This window comes from Eubalaena glacialis, chromosome 13 (genome assembly GCF_028564815.1).
Source record: "Eubalaena glacialis isolate mEubGla1 chromosome 13, mEubGla1.1.hap2.+ XY, whole genome shotgun sequence".
NCBI lineage: Eukaryota > Metazoa > Chordata > Mammalia > Artiodactyla > Balaenidae > Eubalaena > Eubalaena glacialis.
Window position 1 is genome coordinate 53230407 of NC_083728.1, and position 24623 is coordinate 53255029.

Genomic DNA, 24623 nt, shown 5'->3' on the forward strand with positions numbered 1-24623 from the left:
TGGGTTTACAGAAAATTCTGGGAGAAGTAGATAAAATACAGAGAAAGCATCAATTAGTATACATGTAAAACTCTCCCATTTTATTCATGATTCTGATACTAATACACTTTTAAGGGACTTTGCAAAGTTGATCATCTGGGCACTGCAAATAAACCTGAGACCAAACTTTATTCCCTTCTAGGTGTGGTTTACATAAGGTTAGCCAAACTTAATCCATTTTCTTATATATTCCCCCCCCAAATCTAATCTGTGCCAGAGATAACACAAATCTGGACTAAAAACATTTGGAGATGGTTACAAGTACTTACCAAGTATTGAATACTTTTCCTACCCTATTTCTATTTTTCCTCAAAATTTTCTATTTCAAACACACACACAACCAGAGCTCATCTTTTCAGATATCAAGTGGATTATTTTGTGCAAAGGAAGTTTTTAACGACAAATCTTCCCAATACGATAATTCAGTTTCAAAGAAAAATCTTCATCTTTATAGCCCCCGTTTTCAATTGATTAAACAGAAACCAACTATCCTATCTTATTACTAAATATAACAAATAAGCCCTAAACTGAGAAAGTATCTTATTTTGGTTAAGTTTCAACAGAGTTCGGGCTACTCTCTTAGATGATTAACTAAAATTACTTTTTACAAATGTGAAACCAATTTTTTCCTTAGGGGAAGGAAAATGGGAAGAAAGCAAATGGAGAAGAGGCACACGATGGTGGACAGGGTATATAAAGCTGTGCATTCAGTACATGATTTTGGTCACTTTTTCACAACACGGTGGTTATTTTCTTGTATCTCTAACTATGCCTATAATAAAATACAATGCTAAACCTATAAATCAAAGCAAATTTGATATAACATTCATTTTCAAGTTTCATAAATATATGCATTTCTAATTATAAAGTCTCTATAATACGTATGCACATTTTCGTAGACTAACATAATACACAAACTCATGGAAGTCTTCTGTTATGCTCTTAATTTTGCTTAGATCCGACATTATCTTCGTAAATACTCAGTGGAGCCACAAACAAAAGTACTATAACTCTTGGAATCTATCCAAGTTTTAAAGAAAAAAAGATCAGCAGCAATTCCATAAGACATAAGGGATATCAATCCCTTATTTTCTTTTGCTTTTTGTGTTAGTTGTTTGAAAAACACTAGAAGCTGACATGAGGTTTTCTATCTATTGTCCAAGAACTTGGTTTTCTGATTTTATCTTCAGATTTTCTTCCTTAACTGCATCTACTCTTGCAGAGAGATCTTTAAGAATGTGTTGGAGTTCCAACACTTGATTAATAAGTCATGTTTTTTCCTCCAGTTCCACCTGATTTTCAGCACCAAATACATCCATGTCAGCATTCATCACCTTCAGTAACAAACTTTTGGGCCTTGGATACAAAATTCTTGGTGAATGGTCTGCCGTTTGAGGCACCGGCAGGGGGAGGGATCCGGAGGATACCTCAGGTCTGGACACTTGGACCAACTGGCCCACTCTTTATTTACTAGTCTCTGCCATCTGTGATTGGCTTTAATAACTTGTTGATTTTCTCCTTAATGAGTTAAATCAATCTCTGACACACGCTCACTACGTATTTGTATGAGAATTATGTTTTTCACGTCTATCCATTCTAAGAGACTTGACGACTGTGGGTCCTTGGCCCTGTGTGTGTATAGGGTGAGGGGTGTAGGTCGCTTAACCTCTCTGGACTTCAGTTTCCTCAAGCATTCAGTACATCAATGGATTTCTAACGCCTCTTCTGGCTCAAACTCCTGGTGACGGCCAGCTGCCCCCCTTAGCCTTTCCGGAATGCGGTGGCATAAATATCTAAGTCACATTCACTTCCCTTTTACCATCTCCAGCTTCCTACCGAGCAGCTGCCTGCGCAGGGCTTTCTATAAGCCCTGGAGGAGAAATAATGACTCACCCTTTCTGGAAGTCAATCTGAATGTATATATCTGCAACTCAGTATGCAAACTATCGAATTCAGCATTTCCAATTCTAGGAATTGATCCAAAGAAGCAATCAGGTATATGTTAAAGAAGGTTCTTGGGAGCATCATTTATAATCATGAACAATGGAAAAAGGACTAAGTGTCTAATAACAGTGGCCTCCTTAAAAGTGTGGTACAGCAAGATACTGGAATATTACACAGCCCTTAAAATGGTGATTCTGTCATATATATACACACACATATATATGTTTATTGATATGTCAGTATATGAGTACAGAGACCTGTTATTCAGTGGGAAGAAAAGTTGTATGTATTCTCTGAGCCCATTTATGTAATATATTTATCTATGGATTAATGTAATACAATAGAATTACAAACAGAGAAAGCAAAATTCTGGACTCATCAGCATCAAGATTCTCACACAGCTCATTTCCACGTGGAGCAATTAAAGAGGGTACAATATAGGTGATATTCTCGTTCTTCTTTACATTAAGAATTTTTTCTGCAATAGCTTTTTTTTTTTTTTTTCCATAGGAAAAATAACTATCTTCTTTGGGAAAAACAGAAGTAAAAGAATAGTTCGATGGGTGGAATTCATACAGAGCCTGGAGTTAACAGCCTAGCAGTTAGACAAGTCTTCAGAGCTCCTGGGTTTGGCAATATGATAGTCTGCCAGTAGGTGCTAAAAGTTGCCAAATGGAAGTGCCAGCAATATACCACTTGGTTGGTGCAGGCCTTGATAAAACTAAGGAAATGGGATGCTCTGCCAGTTGTCATGGCCTGAGCTAATGCATTATGTTCCTCTCCCCTCGAGGCCAGGTTGACACTCAGAGCTGTACCTCACCCACACAGCCCACCTTTTTTTTGACAAGTCTACTCAATTACAGGCCAGGGGTTAACTTCAGTATGGAATCAGAGTCACTCCTCATTCCAAAACATCAGTTACACGTAAGGAAGTTTTCTCTCTCTTTTTTTTTTCCCAGCTACAAAAACCAGTGCAAACTCTGAGCTGCAATTTTCCTGTGCCCACTGCCTCTGCTCAGCCCACCCCAGCGCTACTAATTTCAAATGCGCTGAGAGTGTTTCAAGTGGCATTTCTTCAAATGGTTTTCACCCAACACTAGCAGTGTGGGATGTGAACAGGCATGATTTCAAAAAAAGAGTTACTGCTCCAGTAACATTGGAAATAGCCAATGAAACTGGGTTAAACATTCGATTAAACAAGTTCACGTGGACTCCTCAGAACCTTTTAAGAAGCCGGTGTAAGTGAGGGTCTCCAGGAAGAGAACAGAGTGTGTAGGATTCCACAGCCCTCTTGATCTTTTTTGTTTTTAATTTTTATTTTATATTGGAGTAGAGTTGATTAACAATGTTTTGTTAGTTTCAGGTGTACAGCAAAGTGAGTCAGTTATACATATACATACATCCCCTCTTTTTTTTAGATATTTTTCCCATATAGGCCATTACAGAGTATTGAGTAGAGTTCCCTGTGCTATACAGTAGGTCCTTATTAGTTATCTATTATATATATAGTGGTGTGTATATGTCAATCTCAAACTCCCAATCTATCCCTCCCCCCCACTCTTCCCCCACTGGTAACCATAAGTTCATTCTCTAAGTCTGTGAGTCTGTTTCTGTTTCATAAATAAGTTCATGTGTCTTATTAGTTTTTTAGATTCCGCTTATAAGCCCTTCTGATCTTTAAGACTCTGTTGAGGACACTTTCTGAGAAGCCGTGTTCTACAGAAACTCTTAAGGAAATGCTGACTTCAGGAGATGCTGACATGGCCCCTAGGAATAGTAACTGCCATATTTGGAATTTCAATTTTAATTTTTTTTAAAAAAGAGAAATGGAGTAAGGATTCAAAGGGAAAGTAACAGGAGAGGAGACATGAATCTCCAACTTGTGACACGAAGATGAAAAATTTGAAATCGATCATTAAAAATGTTTTTACTGTAAATTGAGTATGACAACATCCTCTGAGCACATATATTTAATTTAGGGAAGGAAGAAGGCAGAGGGATTATGAAAAGGATTGTAAGACAATGTAAAGTCTGGTCATTTTCAGTCTTGTGAAGATGATTAGTAACTCGGAGGCGATGAATCATTGAGGCTTTGAAACTTACTAAAATGCAAAGGCTTTGTTCCTCATCGGGACCTGGAGCTCTGATGTAGATGTCGGCCGAGGCACCCCAGAACTTCAGATGGGATACAGGCAGCAGGTAGAGGTAGCGCCCCTCCCGTACCTCCCGGGGTCGCTGCTCCCTCAGGCTCCACTGCAAGCACGTGGACGCCTCTGCCCAAGGCTGCGGATGCTCTGTGGGCGGATGAGGTCAGAGCAGGAGGGGCTCCATGCACAGATACCCCAGCTTCCCCTCACCCAGGAGGGACAGCTCTGATGCTCACTATACAGTCTCCCCAAGGCCCCCAGCGGGACTGAGCTCTAGTGGCTGTCCTCCCGTCTCTGTCTCACCTCCCTACGCCCCGACCTGAGCTTCTGGTGATCACCTCCCAAACAGACCGCTGGCGTTCATAACCTGTCTCTGAACCTGCCTCTGGGGACCCCAACCAGGGTGGTTCTTTTCGCTCTAAATTCAGAGCAAGGCCTCTCAGGTTACCTCCTCCATCTGAGGCAGCTGGGTGCCTTGGTCCCTCCCTAATGTTCCCAGGTAACAGGTATACGCTATTCTTGCAACTCTGCTTAGGTTAAGTGACCAGAATGGGGCACAGCGTTCCAGCGCTAGCTTGGCCTTGTCTCTCCTCTACACAACAGGACAAGTTTGATAAAGAGGTTTGCAACCCTCTTTATCATTCAGAATGAAACTAGCAGAATAATATTCCCCAGACTAGTATTTCCCAAACTGGGATGCACATGTGCATCACTTGGGGATCCTGTCAAAAACGCAGGTTCTTGGTTTCCTGGGTTTGGGGTAGGGCCTGAGATTCTGCATTTCAACAAACTCCTCGGCTGACGCGGAGCAAGGTTCTAGGGGTCCAAGAGCCCTGAGGACAAAACCAATATATATGTATATGTATAGGTTAATCAACTCGAATTGTTTTAAGACTTCCATTCACTAACTTAATTCAGCTGCTCAGCTGCAAACAAGAGAACAGCTGTTGAAAAGTCCTTCTGATAGTGGGAAAGTACACATTTGGCATATCTGGACACCAAAGATGTCCACGCACAGCGCGGGTAGATAGCAGATTTGGAATGAGAGCCACTGTCAACACACATTTATTGAAGATCGGCCACCTTTGGGGAACCGGGCTAAACGGACCCTGAAAGACGTGTAAGACATTGTCCCTGTCCCTAAAAAGGCTTACAATGTGACCGGGAAGGTAAGACAGAGAAAAGTAACAGGAAACACATGCCTGGTGAGTGGCCACAGCCGGGAGTGACTTGGACAACTTTAACTGGCCCTAAGCCACAGTGCTGCCCCTCTACTCACCGAGCACGGCCCCCGCCCCAGCTGGCAGACACCAGGAGCTGCATTTTGCAAGAGACTCAGGCTTAACTTCAGTCCCAGCACACGCTCCCCACAACACACGTGCTCATGTACCTTGTGGGTGACGTTCCTCTATCAGAGACGTTTTAATGTTCGTTCTCAGGGCAAGAGAACTAAAGACTTTTAGAAGCAGAATCCATCCCACGTTCCTAGCGGCATTACTCACAATAGGTGAAAGGGGGAAGCAGCCCGCATGGTCATCAACGGATGAATGGATAAACAAGATGCGGTTTATACACATAATCAAATACTGTTCTGCCTTAAAAAGGAAGGAAATTCTGATACATGCTCCATCATGGGTGAACCTGGAGGACATTATGCTGAGTGAAATAAGCCAGTCACAAAAGGACAAACATTGTACGATTCCACGGATATGAGGTTCCTAGAGTATAATCAAGTTCATAGAGACAGACAGTAGAATGGTGGTTGCCAGGGGCTGGGGAGGGGGAGGAAGGAAGGGGAAGTGAGTGTTTAATGGGTACGGAGTTTCAGTTTGGGAAGATGTAAAGGTTCTGAAGATGGATGGTTGGGATGGTGGCACAATAATGTGAATATACTTAATGCAACAGAAATGCACACTTAAATATGGTTAAAATGGTAAATTTTATGTATGTTTTACCACAGTTAAAAACCAGAATCCATAAAAGTCAGAAAACAGGGTTTCAGAGTTTTTTGTTTTGTCTTTTTTACAGATCTATGCTACAGGGACCGTCTTTGGAGGAAATAAGCTACAATAGCCCAGCTCCAGCTTCTAAACCCTGGGGTCCCCTAAGAAGGTAACGGTCGTCTGAAGCGAAGCCCCAGAGGGTCCGAGATGTGAAGAGGTGTGACCTCTGGAGAGCATGTCCACCGATTCCACACCTACGGACCCAGGGCCTCTTGATGCCGGGATAAAATGCAGCCCCCGCAGTCATGTGTCCCTACACCTCGGCGTCTTCTGTCTCCTGATGACACCAAACACTCAAGATGGAGAACAGCCTGATGTTCACACACCAGGATGGTTAGGAGTGACCATTCCAGCCCAGGATACTGGGAATCTTCCCAATGCTGGACAAGCCTCCTGGAACCAGGCGGCTGGGCTGAGACCCTCCAGGAGGAAAGAGCTGGCCTTACAACAGGAGCATAGACCTGCAGGCCTGAGGTCGGGGCCGGAGCTAGAGAGCTGGGTCCAAGCCCACATGCCTTCCTTTGGTGCCTACAAGCAATGCCCGAAAGCTCTCGCCTGGTTTTGGATCTGAGCATTTTGGTTCAGACAAGAAACTTGTCTATGGCTAGATGACTTCTGTGAGCATATAGAAGGCCCTTGAACTCTTCTTGCAACTTTTTATGGAAATTTGAAATTGTATAGCATGTATATGTGATACTATATAACATACATAATAGTATATAATACAAAGAATCCTTTGTGCCATTGTCACAAGTCTGCTGTAAATTTGAAATGATATCACTCAAAACCCTCACCCCTGTTGTTGTTAAAACAACGTACTTAAGAATGAAAACCAGGCTGCCAGACGTAGAGAACGGACTTGAGGACACAGGGGGTAAGGGGAAGCTGGGACAAAGTGAGAAAGTAGCATTGACATACATACACTACCAAATGTAAGATGGATGGCTAGTGGGAAGCTGCTGCATAGAACAGGGAGGTCAGCTCGATGCTTTGTGACGACCTAGAGGGGTGGAATAGGGAGGATGGGAAGGAGGCTCAAGAGGGAGGGGATATGGGGATATATGTATACTTATAGCTGATTCACTTTGTTATGAAGCAGAAACTAACACAACATTGTAAAGCAGTCATACGCCAATAAAGACGGAAAAAAACCCAAAAAACAAAGCAGGTTGCCAGGAATCACTTCCCTAATTTTTCCCAGCTCATCTCCAAAGCTCACTTTGCACACTCTCCTTGCTGGGAAATCTCTGCTTTGGAAAGTTCAAGCAGCTCTGTTCCTCATCCTCAAAATCTGCGTCTAAGTACGCTTGGACCCCTAGTCAGAGGAAGTGTGGCCGACACACCTCTTCCTGCACAGGCCACTGGGCTCCAAGGCCTGGTTGTGCCACGGCCCCCGGGCACCCTGACCACACCGAGCTGAGCCCCTTCACTGGGGCTCCTGCTTAGCCCCCTGGCGAGCCAAGGTTCAGGGGTCCCCAGGCAGACCTGCCGAGCTTCCTGATGAGCCCCAGAACCACACAGCCCTGGTTGGAAGGCCAGCTTGGGCTCCTGCCACCTGGGGGACCCGTGGGGGAGACCGTAACCTCCCTGAGCCTCAGTCTTCTCATCTGTAAAAGGGGCAATGATCACTTGGTGGGGGAATGAATGGGAACCAGCATAGGGAAGGTGCCCGCACATCCGTGGCCATAAGAGCCCCAGCCGGTAGAGGCTGCTGAGCCCAGCACTCGGCTGTCAAAGGTTTCCAGGAAGGAAGCATTTTAATTTCATCATATAGTTAACTTGCGTGTCATGTGGGAAAAATAAAAAAAATATTTTAAATTATATACAAATGGTGGTGGTGGGTCAGAATTTTTCAGGCTTTGGGAAACTCTAAAGGCATTTAGTGTGGCCCTGGGGTAGGGCAGGAAAGCACCATAGGGTGAGTGGCAGGGGTGAAGGAGACAGGGAGGGGGGCTCAGGCAGGAGATTCTGAAATGGGCCGCACTAGGGACAGGTGTTTTATGTCCTTTAGTAGATTACTAGCAAAAACTTGAGAGCAGGCATAGTGTTCCCTGTGGGGATTTTTTTCCGCCACTCAAGCCCGAAATCCAGCTCCTTCAAATAGGAGATGCTCATCAAATGACCACGAATCTCTCCGAATGGAAAGGAAGCATTACCTTCTTCGGCCTGGCAGTCATTTCTCTCTCTCCAGTTTGATTCTGAAAAACTCTGAACTTTTGAACTTGAAGCCTTAGTTATAAATGATGACGTCTTTGGGCTCCTTGAATTATCCCCAACTCTCATTCACTTGCATGCCCCGCAATGAGCGATTCCTTCCGCACTATGATTCTAGTTACCAGTGGGTTAGTCTCCTCCTCTCTCTGATGTCCAAAGTCCTTCTGAAGTTCTTATGTACAGAACATAGCGTGATGCTTCTTAGATGAGTCTTGTCGGGCCTTGAGGCGGTAGCTCTATGGATGTGACGGGTGAAGGACAGACAGAAGCTGTCCTAACTGGGGAAGTCTCAGGACATCCACGTCACGTCACAGGACAAGTAAAGAAATATGCTTTGTCAGCCAGCTTCAGCCAACGGCAGCTACCACTTAATGGGTACCACCCATCATGTCATTTATTTAATCCTCACATCATCCCGGTGTGATAGGTCTGGGGCTTTTCGTAACCCTATTTCACAGATGAGGAAACTGAGGTTTGGAGAGTTTGTCCCACATCAAGCAGGTGGTAACGGAGCAACAGGGCTTGGCAGACAGGGTTCTTAGACCTGCAGAGCCATGACCTTCCCGTGAGTCTTTTCCCAGGTAAGGGGGCACATCTTTGAGGCACTGGAGGTAATACTGGGCTTTGCTACATGTGAGAAGGCTGACGTGTGCACCCCTGGGAAGCTCCTGTTGGCTGTCCCCAGGATGAACTTGCCAGCTTCATCTCAGACCCTGGGGCTCCCCAGGACATTCCGAGCTCAGCCTTCCTGCGTTTGTCTCCTTTTGGCTCCTGGGCATTTCCTTCCCTCTGCGGATAAGTGGAGTCTGAAGCTGCTCTCACGCCCAGCTGAAGGCTTGCCCAGAAGCCAGGGCTAAAGGCTGGTACGGAGGCTCCCCTGGTTAGAGCGCAGGGCAACTCCCAGCTGCCCGGCATCTCGTTAGGGACCCGCCCTTCCCGAGGACGGCTTTGACAGTCCCTCCAACGTGGATGTCATATATCAGAGGTCCTTGGAGTCCTGTGGACACAGTCGGCTATGTTTTGTCTGACTCGCCTCACGTGGGCTTGTCCTGTCTTTTATAACTAAAATGGTTTCAGCATTTAAACATAATGATGTTTCATACAAAAAAATCAGGAGGTTTCCATAAAAATCTAGGTTTCTAGCTTCTTGAAACTGAAAAACTCTGGGCCGTGGTGATGCTTGACCTCTTTGTATGGGATATCTGCTTCCGATTTGCCTCAGTCCCCACCAATCTCTACTGTTCGCCAATACTGAGGCCAAAGGTCAGTGCTCAATTACCAACTTGCACCTGGGAGGGCTCGACTGGGTTAGGTTATGCACCTGGCCCCTGCAGGCACCAGAGGTCGAGAGCTCTGGTATATTCACTCTGGCTACTTCTGATGACCTATAGGAGGCAGGGAATGTGGTTCGGGAAAGCGCATGGGCCACGCCCTTGGAGACCAGGCTCTTAGTGGCCCTGCCATGTGTTCACCTGTAAACTGGAGATGCTGCTACCCACACTCAAGATTGCCTTTGAGAATTCAGTTGCAAAATGCAATTATCTCCCAAGTCAGGGCTCAGCAAACTCTTCCTACAGAGGGCCAGAGGGTCAATATATTAGGCTCCACAGGCCGTACGGTCTCTGGAGCAACTGGGCTCCACCACCGTGGGATGGAAGCAGCCGTGCACAGTACCTCAATGACCAGGTGTGTCTGTGTCCCCACCATGAAGACAGGTGCTGGCTGGGTCTGGCCTGAGGGTGGCAGTTGGCTGACTCTGCCCTAAGTGACTATCCGGTTGCCTGGGTGTCCGCCCTCTAGTCTACTCCGCATATTTCAGGTAGAGGAGTTATTTCAAAAACTCTGGGGTGGGCCTGAGCAACAAATACACACCGAGAACTCACAACATTCCTAAACGCCTTGCCTTCAAGTGGCAGCTGGCTCTGGTCCAGCATTTGCAGGGCCGATTCTGAGAAGGTTCAGGGAAGGAAAACACAAAGTCCACGGCTCCAGACGGGCCAAGATGACGTGCACAATAAAGATGAGAAGGTGGAGGGTGAGGCAGAGTGAACCGGAGGTGATGGGGAGACTCGGGAGGCGTTTTGGGAGAGGGGAGAAGGGATGTTTCTGGAGGGAGCAGCCGGGCACGGGGACATGGGTGGGTTGACCAGCAAGCTGAGCTGTGCTGGGTGGGAAGCCAGCTCTGCACCCTATGAGGGGCGGGCGCCAGGGAAGATGTGAATTGCACTCTGGTTTTCTTGGTTGGTGGATTAAAGACAGGGTGCTGTCGCCAAGCTTTCCGAGGGCTGCACACGTGTTAGATGATGTCACTCCCTCTCCCCCAAATGCTCATGGCTTCACTGCACTAAGAATGATTCCCAGGTCCTCACCCAGTCAGCACGATGGCCCTGGCTACTCACCCACCCCGCCCCCGGGCCCTTACCTCATGCCCATCCCCGTCTCCCACCGCTCAGACACTGGCCACCCTGTTCTTCTTTCAGAGGCTCAGGCCCTGCTCCCAGGCTTGTGTGCTTCCCCCTTGTCTGGGAATAATTTTCTCCCTGCCTCTTTCTCTCCTGCAGGGTTCAGCTTAAACACCACCTCTTCAAGAAGCCCTCCCCCCTCAGCCCTTCCTACCTGTCTGTCCTTCAAGCTCAAGTTTCTCTGATCGTTATCTGCTTCCCCATCACCGCACACTCAGTGCCCATGACTGGCCCTGCCACCATAGATGCTGAATCAATACAGGTTGAAGAAATGAACGATATATGGGTAATACACACATACATGCATTACACGCTTTTTCATTCATTCAGCATATTTATTGAACACCTACTATTAATGGCCAGGTGCTGACCTAGACCCAGATGGTACTACTTCAGGACAGTGGGTGCTAACTACACTCACACTTTTCTTGCTTTCTTTACTTCTGGAAGACCTGCCCCAGAGACAGAGAAACCCCAGGAATGGGTTATTTCTTAATTGACATTGCAGACCAGGAGTCTTCAACTTCAGCACAATGGAAATTTAGGGTCAGACCATCCTTTGTTCTGGGGGCTGCCTGTGTGTGATAGGAAGCCCGCCAGTTGCACCTCCACCCAAGGTGTAACAACCAAAAGTATGTCCAGAGAACCAGCGGCCCAGAATGGACTGGCTGTCCCGGACCAGAACCCGGAAGATCTGCATCTTCAGCCATCAGCTTCTCGGGAGACTGAAACAAGCCCCGAACTGGGAAGTTCAACGAGAAGTGGCATGTTTCTACCCGAACTTAAGTAACATACACAGAATGTCAACACACCAATTCGACAAGGCTGCCAGGGGCCAGGTCTGAAACAAGACAGAGCACAGACACTCAGACGACAAATATGACTAAACGGCCCCCTCTTCTGACACACCGCGTCGGCTGCTTCTGTAGCATTGGCGCCTTGACTCCCTCCATCCCTCCTGCCTTCTGGATAAAACTCACTGCGCTGCCCAATTACGGGATTGCCCTCACTTCCTGATGACACTGCAATCCTCCTTCCGGGTTGCCAGATAAAAGACAGGGTGCCCAGGTAAATCTGAATTTTAGATAAACAATGAATAATTTTTTTAATATAAGTATGTCCCCAATATTGCATAGGATGTACTTATGCTATATCTGAAATTCAAATCCAGCTGGTGTCCGGTATTTTTATTGGCCAATCTGCAATCTAATTCCTTAGAATTAGCCCAAATCCTATACTACGCGCCTCCGGATGCCCTCTTGCTGAGAGTCCTCTGCCTAAGGGTTCTTCTAGTATGTTCTCAGCAGCTGCAGAGGCTAGTAAACCCTGACTCTGATGCAGGTTGTGTTCCTGGGGGTCTTTAGAAAGAACAATCCCCACTTTTTGAGGCAGGAAACTCTGAGAGGCGGTCGTCCGAAAGGGATATCTGTTGAGTGGCCAGTGGAGGACAGGCTGGGGGTGACAAGCAGGGAAAGTGGAGTCAGGCTCACATCTTAGTTAACCAGCGTCCAATACAGGGACTGCAACCTGGATAGAGGTGTGGGGGGAGTATCTCATTTCAGCACTGGACGAGGCACAAGGTCGACAATTTAAGGCCCCGAGGGTGCTAGGTCCCATCTCTACAAAATTCCTTCCAAGTTGAAGTACAGTCACCAGGGAACCACCACAGAACTGACAAGTGGTGTGACCCTGGGCAAGTTTTGTAACCTCTCCCGGTCTCAGTTTCCCCACCTGTGAAATGGGCATAACGATAGTGTGAGGATTAAATAACTCAATGGGTTGAAAGTGCTTGGAACAGGCCTGGAAGAGTGTTTGTGAAACTAAACATAAATTTTTAAAAGTAGTTGAATAAGGAGGAAGGCGGGCTGTGCATGTGAAGTGGCACCAAGATGGTAGTTTTTGCCAAAATGCCAGGCATTCAGCAAAGGACATGCTGCTTCTGTTTGTTCTTCAGTTCCTTTGGCAAACGGCCGTGTAGACCAACAACAGAGTTAAAAAATTCACCTCCCCCAAGCCTTCCCGGGAGAGGGGAGGAGCCCACATCTCTGAACCTCAGCTCAGAGAATATCTGAGCACCGGTGGGCAGGTGTCGGAGGCTTGGTGGGCGATTTGGCTTCTGGTTTACAGGGGCTGGGGCAGGTGCCTCAGTGTCTGTGTGCAGCCGCTCTTGAGAGAGCGAATGAAACGTGGGTGTGGGGTGAGGGCACAGACAGAAAAATCCAGAACATCTTATCAGACGGTGGCAGTTATTCCAAGGCTTGCAGAGAGTGAGTGAGCACAATCATCAAAGTACCATGTCTGAACTCACAACTCCACTGGGAAGGTGATGTCACTGCATTTTCCAGACGGGGACATGGAGAAAAGCCCAGAATTCAGCCATTTCTATGTTTTTTTGTATCAGTCTGTTCAGTCATTCAAATCTAAGACCTAGAGCGGTGATTCTCCAACCTGACTCCCCCTGGCAAGCCTGTTAAAACACAGACCACGGGCCCCAACCCCATCATCTGATTCCCACATTCCACAATCCAAGAACCTGCATTTCTAAGACGTCTCCAGGTAAGCTGACGCTGGGAGCTGGCACCACACTTTGAGAACCACTAGTCGAGGCTGCCTCGGTAACAAACTCCGGGCGATACCGACACTGCCCGTCTGTTTGGGGACCACATTTCACGTGTCAATTACTTCCTAAAATGCAGGCAAATGCAGAGACACAGACTCGGGCACCTCACCTTGACAGGTTTACCTGGTAAATCGGTGTCTTCTGGCGGCTCCAAAAACAGGAATCACCAGGGCCCTTGTTAATGCCAGAGGTTTCTGTTCCCTCCCTTGGAGGTTCTGATTTATGGATATGAGACGGGCCTGGGAATTTCTATGTTAACAAGAACCCACAGGGATTCTTATCCATGAAATTTCGGGGAAGGAAGTCCTTCCCGTGGAAGACCCTTACTTAACAGCTGAGCAAACGGAAACGTGAGGGCAACGCCTTCCCCAGACCCGCTCGACTTCACCTGTCTGAAGGAGAGTCCAGTCCCTGCAAAGAAACCCACACCCCAAACGAACCAGTGCAAGTTCACAGTGGGACGCAGCCCGGCCAAGTGTAGAGCCTGGCGCTCAGGGGCCCTGCGACCTCTGAACCTCTAATGTGTACCAGGCGCTTAGGGGTGATATCATTGAATTCGTGTAACAGCAGCCTTATGAGGGAGGCAGGTGGCTTTATCCTCAATTTCCAGATGAGGAAATAGGCCCAGAGAGTTAAGTCGCTCAAAGTCACATGGGAAGTAGGTACTGGAACTGAGATGAGACCAGCTTTGTCTCCCTGCAGAGACAGACTCTCGACCACACCTGTCTGTCCTACCTGTGCTGTTATGACATCATAAGGAATATATATATTTTTGGTCTTTGTCCGGGATCCTAAAACTCTCAGAATCTCCTGAGTGGTAGAAGTGATGGGAGCACCTTTCGTTATTCATTGCAAACCAGTTTCCATAATGCCTGAGTTTAAGTCAGTGAACTGGTGGCTGGAAGCCCCTAGAAGGCTTCAGGATGTGGGCTGGTTGCCAGGGGAGCCAACCACGTGATTAGTGGGTTGGCACTTTCAGCCCCACCCCTACCCCGCCACCAGGAAGGGAGAGGGGCTGGGGATTGACCTAGTCACCAATGGCCAATGATTTACTCAACATGCCAACACAACGACCTCCATAACAACTCTAAATGGAGGGGTTTGGAGAGCTTCCGGTTGGTGAAGCTGAGAGGGTAACACACTCAAACTCCACAGGGAGAGACGCTCCTTTGCTCGGGACCCTTCTAGATCTTGCCCTACCTGTTCATCTGTATCCCTTATAATGTCCTCTATGATACACTGGTAACAGTAAATAAAGTGTTTCCCTGAGTTCTGTGGCCACTGTAGCAATTATCCTCGTTTTATTGCACTTTGCTTCATTGTGCTTCCCAGATATTGCATTTTTTTTACAAATTGAAAGGTTGTGGCAACCCTGCATCAAGCGAGGCTATGGGCGCCATTTTTCTAACAGCATTTGCTCACTTCGTGTCTCTGTGTCACATTTCGGTAATTCTCGCAAGACTTCAAACCTTTTCGTCATTGTTATATTGGTTACAGTGATCTATGATCAATCTTTGATGTTACTATTGCAAAAGGATTACAGCTCGCTGAAGGCTCAGATGATGGTTAGCAAAATTTAGCAATATTTTTAAATTAAGGCGTGTACATTGTTTTTTTCTTAGTCATAATGCTATTGCATACTTAACAGACTATGGGATAGCGTAAACATAACTTTTATATACACTGGGAAACCAAAAAATTGGTGTGACTCGCTTTACTGTGATACTTGCTTTATTGCAGTCGTCTGGAACCAAACCCGCAATATCTCCGTGGTCTGCCTGTACTGAACTTAAGGACAAGCCAGACAGAAGTGTGGGTGACCTGGGAACCCACTATTAGCGATTGGCACCTGAAGTGGGGGGCAGTCCTGAGGGACTGAGCCCTTAACCTGGGGGTCTGTGCTGACTCCAGGTAGAGTTAGAATGGAATTAAACTGTAGGACATCCCACTGGTGTCCACAGAGAGTTGGAGAAGTGGTTGGTGTGGACAAAGCCCACACCTTAGGTGTGAGAAGTGTTGTGAGGAGAGAACCAGTTTTCTTTGAGTGGTGAAGGGAGATGTGTCCTAATAAAGGGCCCCTTGGAACCACCCGGCCTCCAGGTTCAGGGCAATGGTGTTTGGAGACCATCCAGGAGGCGTGCTTGTCTGTATCTTCACTGACTACTTCCTGACACCCTCCCCACTCTGGGTGACTGGTGCCTGTCCTGCTCGGCCCACCTACAGTGGGTCCCTGAGTCCTGTCCTTCCCTCAGAGATCCCAGTTTACCTTTTTCCATCCCCTCCTCCTCAATGCACATGAATTCAAATTTCGTCTCTGGGCTGATCTCAGCTAGTGGTTCAGAAAGCCCTAGTTTATACTAAGTTGTGAATGACTGATGACATCATTTGACACTCTGCCAGGACATGCTGACTCAAAGGAATCTCCAGTTGGCGTTACAGGAAGGTGGGAGAGGTATTTTTGGACAGGCCATTCTACTTTTTAGAAGGTAAGGCAAAGGAGAGAGAAGATGCTATCCCACATTAGTTCCTCCCTTGACACCTTTCTACCTGGGACAGTGGGCTCTCAGTACCCCATTAGCCAAAGCTGTTCCTAAAAGTGGGAGGAGGAATCTCTACAACTTAAGGTCCCTGCGCACTGTGGCGACCGTGGGCCAACCCCAGGCACCGTCTTAAGCCCTGAAGGAACTTGCTGCCCGTTTCCTTGTTTTCCCTCAGCACATCCGTGGATGAGCCTGCCTCCCAGGGCTCGGCTGGCACTCACAGGCTCCGTCACTGCCGAGCACGAGACCCCCACGAGAAACAGAAGCTGGGCGTCTGGCTCCCTTGCACAGCCCCGGAGCTCCTGGGGGGCCGGTGGTGTTAGGAGGCTGAGCTTTCCACACCGATGGCCCCATCTCCCCGCCTACTAACACAGGTAATTAAGAGAACTAATTAAGAATTCACACTGAGCCCAGAGGCCAGAGCCAGCCCTCTGATGCACTTTCTTTCATCCTCCAGTACTTTTATTATTATTATTTTAATACTTTCTAATTTAATTTCTCTTTTTTTTGCCACATCGTGGCATGCGGGATCTTAGTTCCCCAACCAGGGATCGAACCCATGCCCCCTGCAGTGGAAGCTCGGAGTCTTAACCACTGGACCCCCAGGGAAGTCCCATCCTCCAGTACTTTTAAAGTTGGGATCCTCTTACATAAAAATCTGGATTTCTGGCCTCTCTTGGAATATCAGAGGAATCAGAGGATCCACATTCATTCTTTTGTGATGGCATCTGCTTGGGACTGCGTTAGTAGCCTCCCCCTCTTGGAGGGGAACCCACCCAAAGTACCTGCCAACTCCAGGCCCACTCACGCACTGCCCATCATTCTGTCTGGCCCTGTAGGTTTCTGAATTTGTGACTAGATTGTTTTCCTATGTTTTGGTCACTATGAAGGCCCCCGGTGCCCCAAGTCCTGGTCATTCACACGCTCGAATGACATCCCCTTAAGTGAGGGCTGGATGACTTGACTGGCTTCTAGTGAACGGAATGTGGCAGAAGTGATGGGGTATCACCTTCAAGATTAGGTTCTTAACAGACTGTGGCTTTCATCTCTCTTGGTCTCTCCTGGATCACTCACCCTGGAGGAAGCCAGCCACCACTTCCTGAGGCCAGCCCTATGGACAGGCCCATGTGGCGAGGGACTGAGACCCACCGAGTGACTTTTGAAGTAGGTTCCCCACCAATAAAGCCTTCTGATGAGACTGCAGCCTGGCCCCCAACTTGACTGCAATCTCGCAGGGACCCTGAGTTGGAGGCACTCAGTTAAACTACACCCAGATTCTGACCTGCAGAGACTCTTACAAATGCTTGTTGCTTTAAGTCACTAAGGTTTGGGGCAATGAGTTACACAGCAATAGATAATATAGCTTTAGATTTTGCTGTGAAGGTGGTTTTCTGTTTACCACCTACAGACATTTGAAAGACTATTATCCTGGGAAATGGGCCTCCATCCTTTCACCTTAGTCTGGCGATCCTGATGGTGACAGCCACACATAAAAGGTTTCCGTCTGCTGACTTTAGGTATCAGACCAATAGCCAAAACAGCAACATGAGGACTCCACATTATTGAACAGAGGCCAGAAGTCAACGTTATTAATACATCCATGATTCGTTGTGAACAGGAAGTTTGCCTTCTGATGGTATTTAAATCAATCAACTTAGAACAAGCTATCCCTCAGTTCTACAACCTCATTGATAAAATTCACTCTTTTAAGACACAATCCCTGGTTGGAGAAATCTGGGGACAAGGGAAGGAGAGGGTTGTAGGAGCAGTAGGGAATAAGTCATTTCAGTGTTAATTGTTAACAGTGCTGTTTAAAATTTAGAGATAAGGCAAACAGTTGGGTGGGGCATGTCTTTTCTGATAAAGTGTTTAGTGCTATGAATTTTCCTCTGATTGCTGTCTTAAATCTATGCCATTGATTATGACAGGTAGTGTTTTGATTATCTCTTTTTTTTTAATAGAAATTCTATAATTCTAGTATGTATTTCCCCTTTCACCCAAGGGTTGTTTATTAGAAAGTGTTGAAATTTCCAGGTGGAAGACTCTTTTGCTGTGAGTGCATCCTTTCATTGTCATGCTCTGGCACTGTTTAACTAGGTCACCTAAAGATTATTTAATTATCTAAGGGGTGCACCTGTGTTTGACTTTGCTCTGTGCTGTTAATGAAGGACTCAGGCACTCTGAAGTTACAAGTCAGCCTGGAGATTTCTGTTCAGAAAAAAAAAAGATAACCCCAAAGGACACAGTTTTATTGCCCTGTAGTACTACCACCAGTTTTGACTTGAACTTAGCAAACTTATTACAGAATGACTTTTTAAGTCAACTACAAACACATCATCTGTCCAAGTGTTCTTTGAACCAGCTTTACACTGGCCTCCTGGATTCATGCATGGTTTGAATAAAGCTTTGACAGATGTTCCTTTTATATTGTATGAGATGTTCATTTTATATTGCATGATTTAATTTTTTGAAAATCATACATTGAAACAAGAGTCCTTCAAACCTACATCTTCCCCCTTGGTATCCTCCTAATTATAAAAACTCAGAGTTACAAGTAAGCCTGTAGAAATAACGTGGTTGAGGGGACCTGGGGGAATCTATTTCACTCCTGATGTTTAAAAGGCAAAGTTCCTTGAAGCAAGTGAGACTGTGTTGTGGCCTAACACGCAACATTTAATATCAGAAATGGATGGCCCAAATGTGCTGGGAAACTACCTTATAAAACCATGAAATCCATTGCTTTTTGGAAACATGAATGGGAATTGCTGTCCAAAACGTTCAGGGCATTCCTAGAAAGTCAGGCCCGGGGCAGGGGTAGGGGTGCAGGGTGTGCGATCTGTGTCCTGGAAGCATCTGGAGCAGATGGTGAAAGATACGCATGTGTATCCAAAAAAAGCCAACCAATGCTCCAGAAAGAGGCCACTGTCCCCACGACCTCTTCAGATGCAGTTTCCTGGGGGATCTCTCTGGAGAAGGGTGAAGCGATCAGAGTGGAACCCTCAGGAAGGCTACATGGGATGGGGGTGGGGCGCCATATGAGAAAGTCAGGCCAGGTGCAATTCCCACCCCTGCCGGGGACTAATAACCAGCCCCTGGCACTTCAACCTCCCTGGGCCTCAGTTTCACCATCTGTGAAAGGAGGAGGTATAGACTAGACAAAACATAAGCCTTCACTCTCCAATACAGGAGCCACCTGCCACATGTGGCTGTGGAACCTTTGAAATGCCGCTAGCCTGAATCAAGATGCACTCGGTGTAAAATACACACTGGATTTCAAAGGCGTGGTACTAAAAAAAAAAAAAAAATGTAAAATATCCAATTAATATTTTTATATTGATTACATGTTGACCTGACAATATTTTAGATATACTAAGTTAAATAAAATATATTATTAAAAATCAATTTCACTCATTTGTTTTCTTAAATGTGGCTACTAGAACATTTAAAATGACATCTGCAGTTCACTTTGTATTTCTATGGGGCAGCACTGCTCTAAGTCCTCTCCAGGTGTAAGCATCTAGGAAGAAAGAAAAGACACACCAAATACTGATGTCAGGTATGCTTTGCAATATTATTATGAAGAATTAGCAAAACACTCTCTGACATAGATCACAGCAAGATCTTTTTGATCCACCTCCTAGAGTAATGGAAACAAAAACAAAAATAAAATGGGACCTAATTAAAAGTTTTTGCACAGCAAAGGAAACCATCAACAAAATGAAAAGACAAACCACAGAATGGGAGAAAATATTTGCAAACGAAGCGACCAACAAGGGATTAATCTCCAAAATATAGAAACATCTCATGAAGCTCTATAACAAAAAAACAAACAACCCAATCAAAAAATGGGCAGATCTAAATAGACATTTCTCCAAAGAAGACCTACAGATGGCCAAGAGGCACATGAAAAGATGCTCAGCATCACTAATTATTAGTGAAATGCAAATCAAAACTACAATGAGGTATCACCTCACACCGGTTAGAATGATGATCATCAAAAAATCTATAAACAATAAATGCTAGAGAGGGTGTGGAGAAAAGGGAACCCTCCTACACTATTGGTGGGAATGTAAACTGGTGCAGCCACTATGGAGAACAGTATGGAGATTCCTTAAAAAAATAAAAATAGAACTACCATATGACCCAGCAATCCCACTACTGGGCATATACCCAGAGAAAACTATAATTCAAAAAGACACATGCACCCCAATGTTCATTGCAGCACTATTTACAATAGCCAGGACATGGAAGCAACCTAAATGTCTATTGACAGAGGAACGGATAAAGAAGATGTGGTATATATATATATACAATGGAATATTACTCAGCCATAAAAAAAGAACAAAATAATGCCATTTGCAGCAAGGTGGATGGACCTAGAGATTGTCATACGGAGTGAAGTAAGTCAGACAGAGAAAGACAAATACCATATGATATTGCTTATATGTGGAATCTAAAGAAATGGTACAAACAAACCTATTTACAAAACAGAAGTTGAGTCACAGATGTAGAAAACAAACTTGTGGTTACCGGGGGGAAAGGGAGGAGAAGGGATAAATTGGGAAATTGGGATTGACATATACACACTACTATATATAGAATAGATAACTAATAAGAACCTATTGTATAGCACAGGGAACTCTACTCAATACTCTGTGATGACCTATATGGGAATAGAATCTAAAAAAGAATGGTATAGATATACGTAGAACTGCTCAGGGGGGCAATCACACCGGTCCTCTTCCCGCACCATTCTCTGCTCCAAGAGGATCCCCCTCGGGGTCACGGACATGGCAACGAAAGACAGAACAAATCCCTCGTGGCAGTGCTCGAGCTGTGAATTGAGGATGACTTCCTGGCACTCTGCCGGGGCCACGGCTAGGCCTACGTGACATTTCTACCACCAGGCAGACACCCGCTCAGCCCACATGAGTTCCGTTGTCAATGGATAAAGGGGGTCGACACCAGCTTGGAAGGGCAGCTGGGAGCCTGATGGGGAGGGGTGGAAGGTGGGGAGGAGGAGGGACACAGCAGGTTTGGGCTACAGGGGCAGACCCGTGAGGGCACAGGGACAAGACCGGTGGAGAAAGAGCTGGGAGAAGGTGGAAGCACCGTCTGAAAGTCCTCGAATGTCAAGGTGAAGAGTACAGACCTGGTCCGGAGTGCAGCACGGAGCCAGGGTCTGCAAGCAGGCAACTCAGATGGATGGAATGATTGACAAGAAACAACCAACCAACCGACCAACCAACCACATTCAGACGTGGTGCAGATAGATTCTGGGCATCATCTGCAGTGCCCACAAAGGGAAGAACGAGACCCTAAGTAGGAAGCTGGATGTAGGGAAGGGAAGGAGGGGTGGATCCTGAAGACTTGAGGGGAATCTGCCAGCACTGGACACCTGGATGGGGTTGGGGAAGGGTGGCTTGTGGAAGCTAGGAAATCCAGGAAAAGGAGGGCTCCAAGATGATGCTGAGCTTCTCGGCCCTCAGCCAGGACCACCTAGAACTCTTCCAGCCCAGATGACGCCTTTCTTACTGTCTCTTTCACACAACACAGCCTTGCAATCTGACAGCTCTCCATGTCCACTTCTATGATTAGGTGCAGATAACTTTGCTGCCTTGTCTAGGGCATCACCTGTCTGCCCCCACATGTTTTCACAGAGACCTTGCAGGGCAGGAAGATACTTTTCTCACGGGTGGTTGAGGAACATTAGCAATGATGCTGGGAAGGGCTGTGGACCATGTGTTTGTCCAGCACAGGATTTCTGTGGCCAGGCTTCCAGGAAGAGACTCCACGAGCACCATAACCCTGGGGCTTTTCCAATTACCCCAGAATGCTCAGACCATCCACCTTACCCAGAACCCCTGAGTCCTGCAACTCATCTGGGTCATTTCCAGGAGCCAGGACAGATGTGAAACCACAAATCAAGGCTCGCTGCTCATGGTTAGCAACTCTGGCTTAAAAGCACACACTGGCTAGGGGAAGATGACGCTGAAAAAGAGGTCAGCTGATTGTCCTTCAATGACCCACGCTTTGCACAAAATCATGTGAGCCCTAATAACCAAGAAAGGGATAATGAACATGTAGAATTCAGCTGTGAGCCAAGAATGTAACCACGAATTCCCACACCTTATGAAGTGGTCCTACCTGGATGTAGGGCATCGCTGGTGTGTGTGGAGGGCAGCCCTGCAGGGACACAAGAGGTTCACTGAGTCCCTAGATTCAACCCGGGCTCTACAGCAGAGGCCACTTCCTAGGAAAGACTGCGCTGGGGCCCCACTCAGGTCATCTGTCCTCAGAGTCCCTTGTACTTCTTTCACGAAGCATTGTTTTCTCTTATAATTCGTTATTATGGGTTTAATATTATATTTGATCAATATCCTTCTTTGGTACCAGACTGAAAGCCCCATGAAGTGGGATGGCTTCTGGCTTTTCTCTCCCTGGTGCCTAGGACAGAGCCTGGCTGATCACAGGTGCTCAATCAATGTGAGTCAAAAAAAAGCATGACGAGTAAACGAAGAGCCAGTGGGTCCAGGGCTGTGCGGAGGGACAGCCCATCTCAGCAACCGAGTGCTACCCTGGCAACCCTGAGTGCTACCCTGGCAACCCTGAGTGCTACCTGGCAACCATTTTTACAACGAACCTCCAAGGAGTCAGTATTAAATGTCCAAGGGGCAGTTGCCTTCATCCTTATGGATAACTGCATGCCTAAATTGTGGAATAATTAATAATAACTAACAATATTATTTATCTAATATTATAATAATGAATGATATTATTATTCCATAATAACTAATTACGAAATAGCCATAGTAAAGAGTAGCAATGCCTATAAAGAAGAAGAGAGAAAGAAGTATAAGGTAACTATATCATCCACTTGGAGCATCTAATGAATAAATGTAACAATTTAAGCTCTGCAGAAAAAAAAAAAAAAAAAAAAGGACAACAGCAAGTTATATAGTTCCAGCCACTTTCACACATTTTCCTCAAGGGCATTTGACTCAGGAGAGAAGAAGCAGACTTGCCCTCAGTGGGTTCAGGCAGCCTCTCACCTCTTGTCTGATGGATTCTTTCATAGGGCATGGCCCAGAAATACAAGTTAACTACTTTACCTGTTATTCAACTGAAAAAAAAAAAAAAAAGATTTTTCCCAGGACTGCAGGAAAAACTGGCTACATTGGACTTAACAGTAGGTAGTATTGGGTCCAACAAATTCCTCAGGAATTTTCAAAGGCAATTTGGACTCTATTCCATTTTCTCCTTTTGCTGGGACTTTAAAATCTAACTACTAGGTGAGATTCAGCTCCACTGCACTTCCTGAGCATAAAGTGGTGATTATGGACGATCCAATATTTAGGCTGATGTAGGCGGTGCCTTGGGAGAAGGGGGGTTTGGGTCCACCAGGATGAAATGAATATCTCAGCGTAAGACAGAATCCAGGAACCAAAGAGGAGTCAGGAGCCTGGTCCACGGGAGGCTTGAGGGGCCCCTCTTGTGCCTCCAGTGGTGGATTTTACACAGGTTTGATTCAAATCAAGTAAACGGGCTGCGAACTAAGATGGCTGCGTCCACAAAGCTTAACTCTTAGGACTGAGAATCGAGACCATCTGTATCAACACAACTTACGTATTTCTTCCAGGAAGTTATTGTAAACCAATAAATAACTCTGCTGTTCACGGCAGGAAATTCCTACAAAACAATCTGTCCTGGCACAGTTTGCTCACCTGGGAAAACAGCCTGCTGATCAATGGTTTACTCACCAAGATTCCCTTTAAGGCCCTCGTCTTGCTGTATCCACCCATCCTGAACTATATTACATCACAAACTTTGCTGAAACCCAGTCGATTCTCTGCCTTGAGAAGCACAGCTAAAAGGGTTTGGGCCTGGACCTCTAAACCCTATAAAGATGCCTCCTGACCTTAGACACCAATAGGCCTGTGCCCTGGCGATGCCCTCCTTGACAGCAGTTGCTTGAATGAACTTGGCTTTGCTTTACCAACAGGCTCTTCTGATGGATTTTTTGGAGCCCACAACTGACAGAATAAATCAGGTTTGGCCTCTTGGAAACAGGAAGCATATAAATGCTATGACTAGCCTATGACAGATTTCAAATGCACATTTCACCTCCACTTCCCTCCTCTTTTACATGATTCTGTATTTTCCAAATTTTCTACAATGAGTTTGCATTATTTTGAGGGTGAGTAAGAGGATGCAAAGCAAACGCCATAAGAAGAAAATCAATTCCCAAGTGTACATTAGAAATGATTGTCAGGTCTTAATTTAAAACACACACACACACACACACACAGAGTATATAAAATACCCATTGAGCAGTTCATCTCATTAAGCTAGCAAGGTCTCCCATTGACATCAAAAGGCATGTAGAAAAGTGGTCCAGTTTTAATCAGGCTGCCTTGGTTCTCTCAGGCCTCTGGGGTGTTGATAAAATACACCAGCAAAAACATTCAGTCAGTTTAGGGTAAGGCCCAGGGATCTGTGTGTAGTTCTCTTTTTTTAATGAGCACTTAAGTGATTCACAGAATCAAGCCAAGTGTAAAAGCACAGGAGCCTACAACCGACTCACTAGAATGCCAAGTCCAGCTTCCATCAAAAACCGTCCAGATGAAAAAGGACCAGGTTGGCAGTTGACAAAG

General features: G+C 46.1%; 1 protein-coding gene and 1 pseudogene across 6 annotated transcripts in view; both read right to left on the minus strand.

Annotated features, from left to right (window-relative positions):
* The window catches only part of RIN2 (Ras and Rab interactor 2), a 226994-nt gene that overhangs the window by 82033 nt on the left and 120338 nt on the right, over positions 1-24623 (minus strand). The gene's annotated exons all lie outside the window — the stretch shown is intronic.
* On the minus strand, positions 1125-1370 carry LOC133103912 (short coiled-coil protein B-like; annotated as a pseudogene).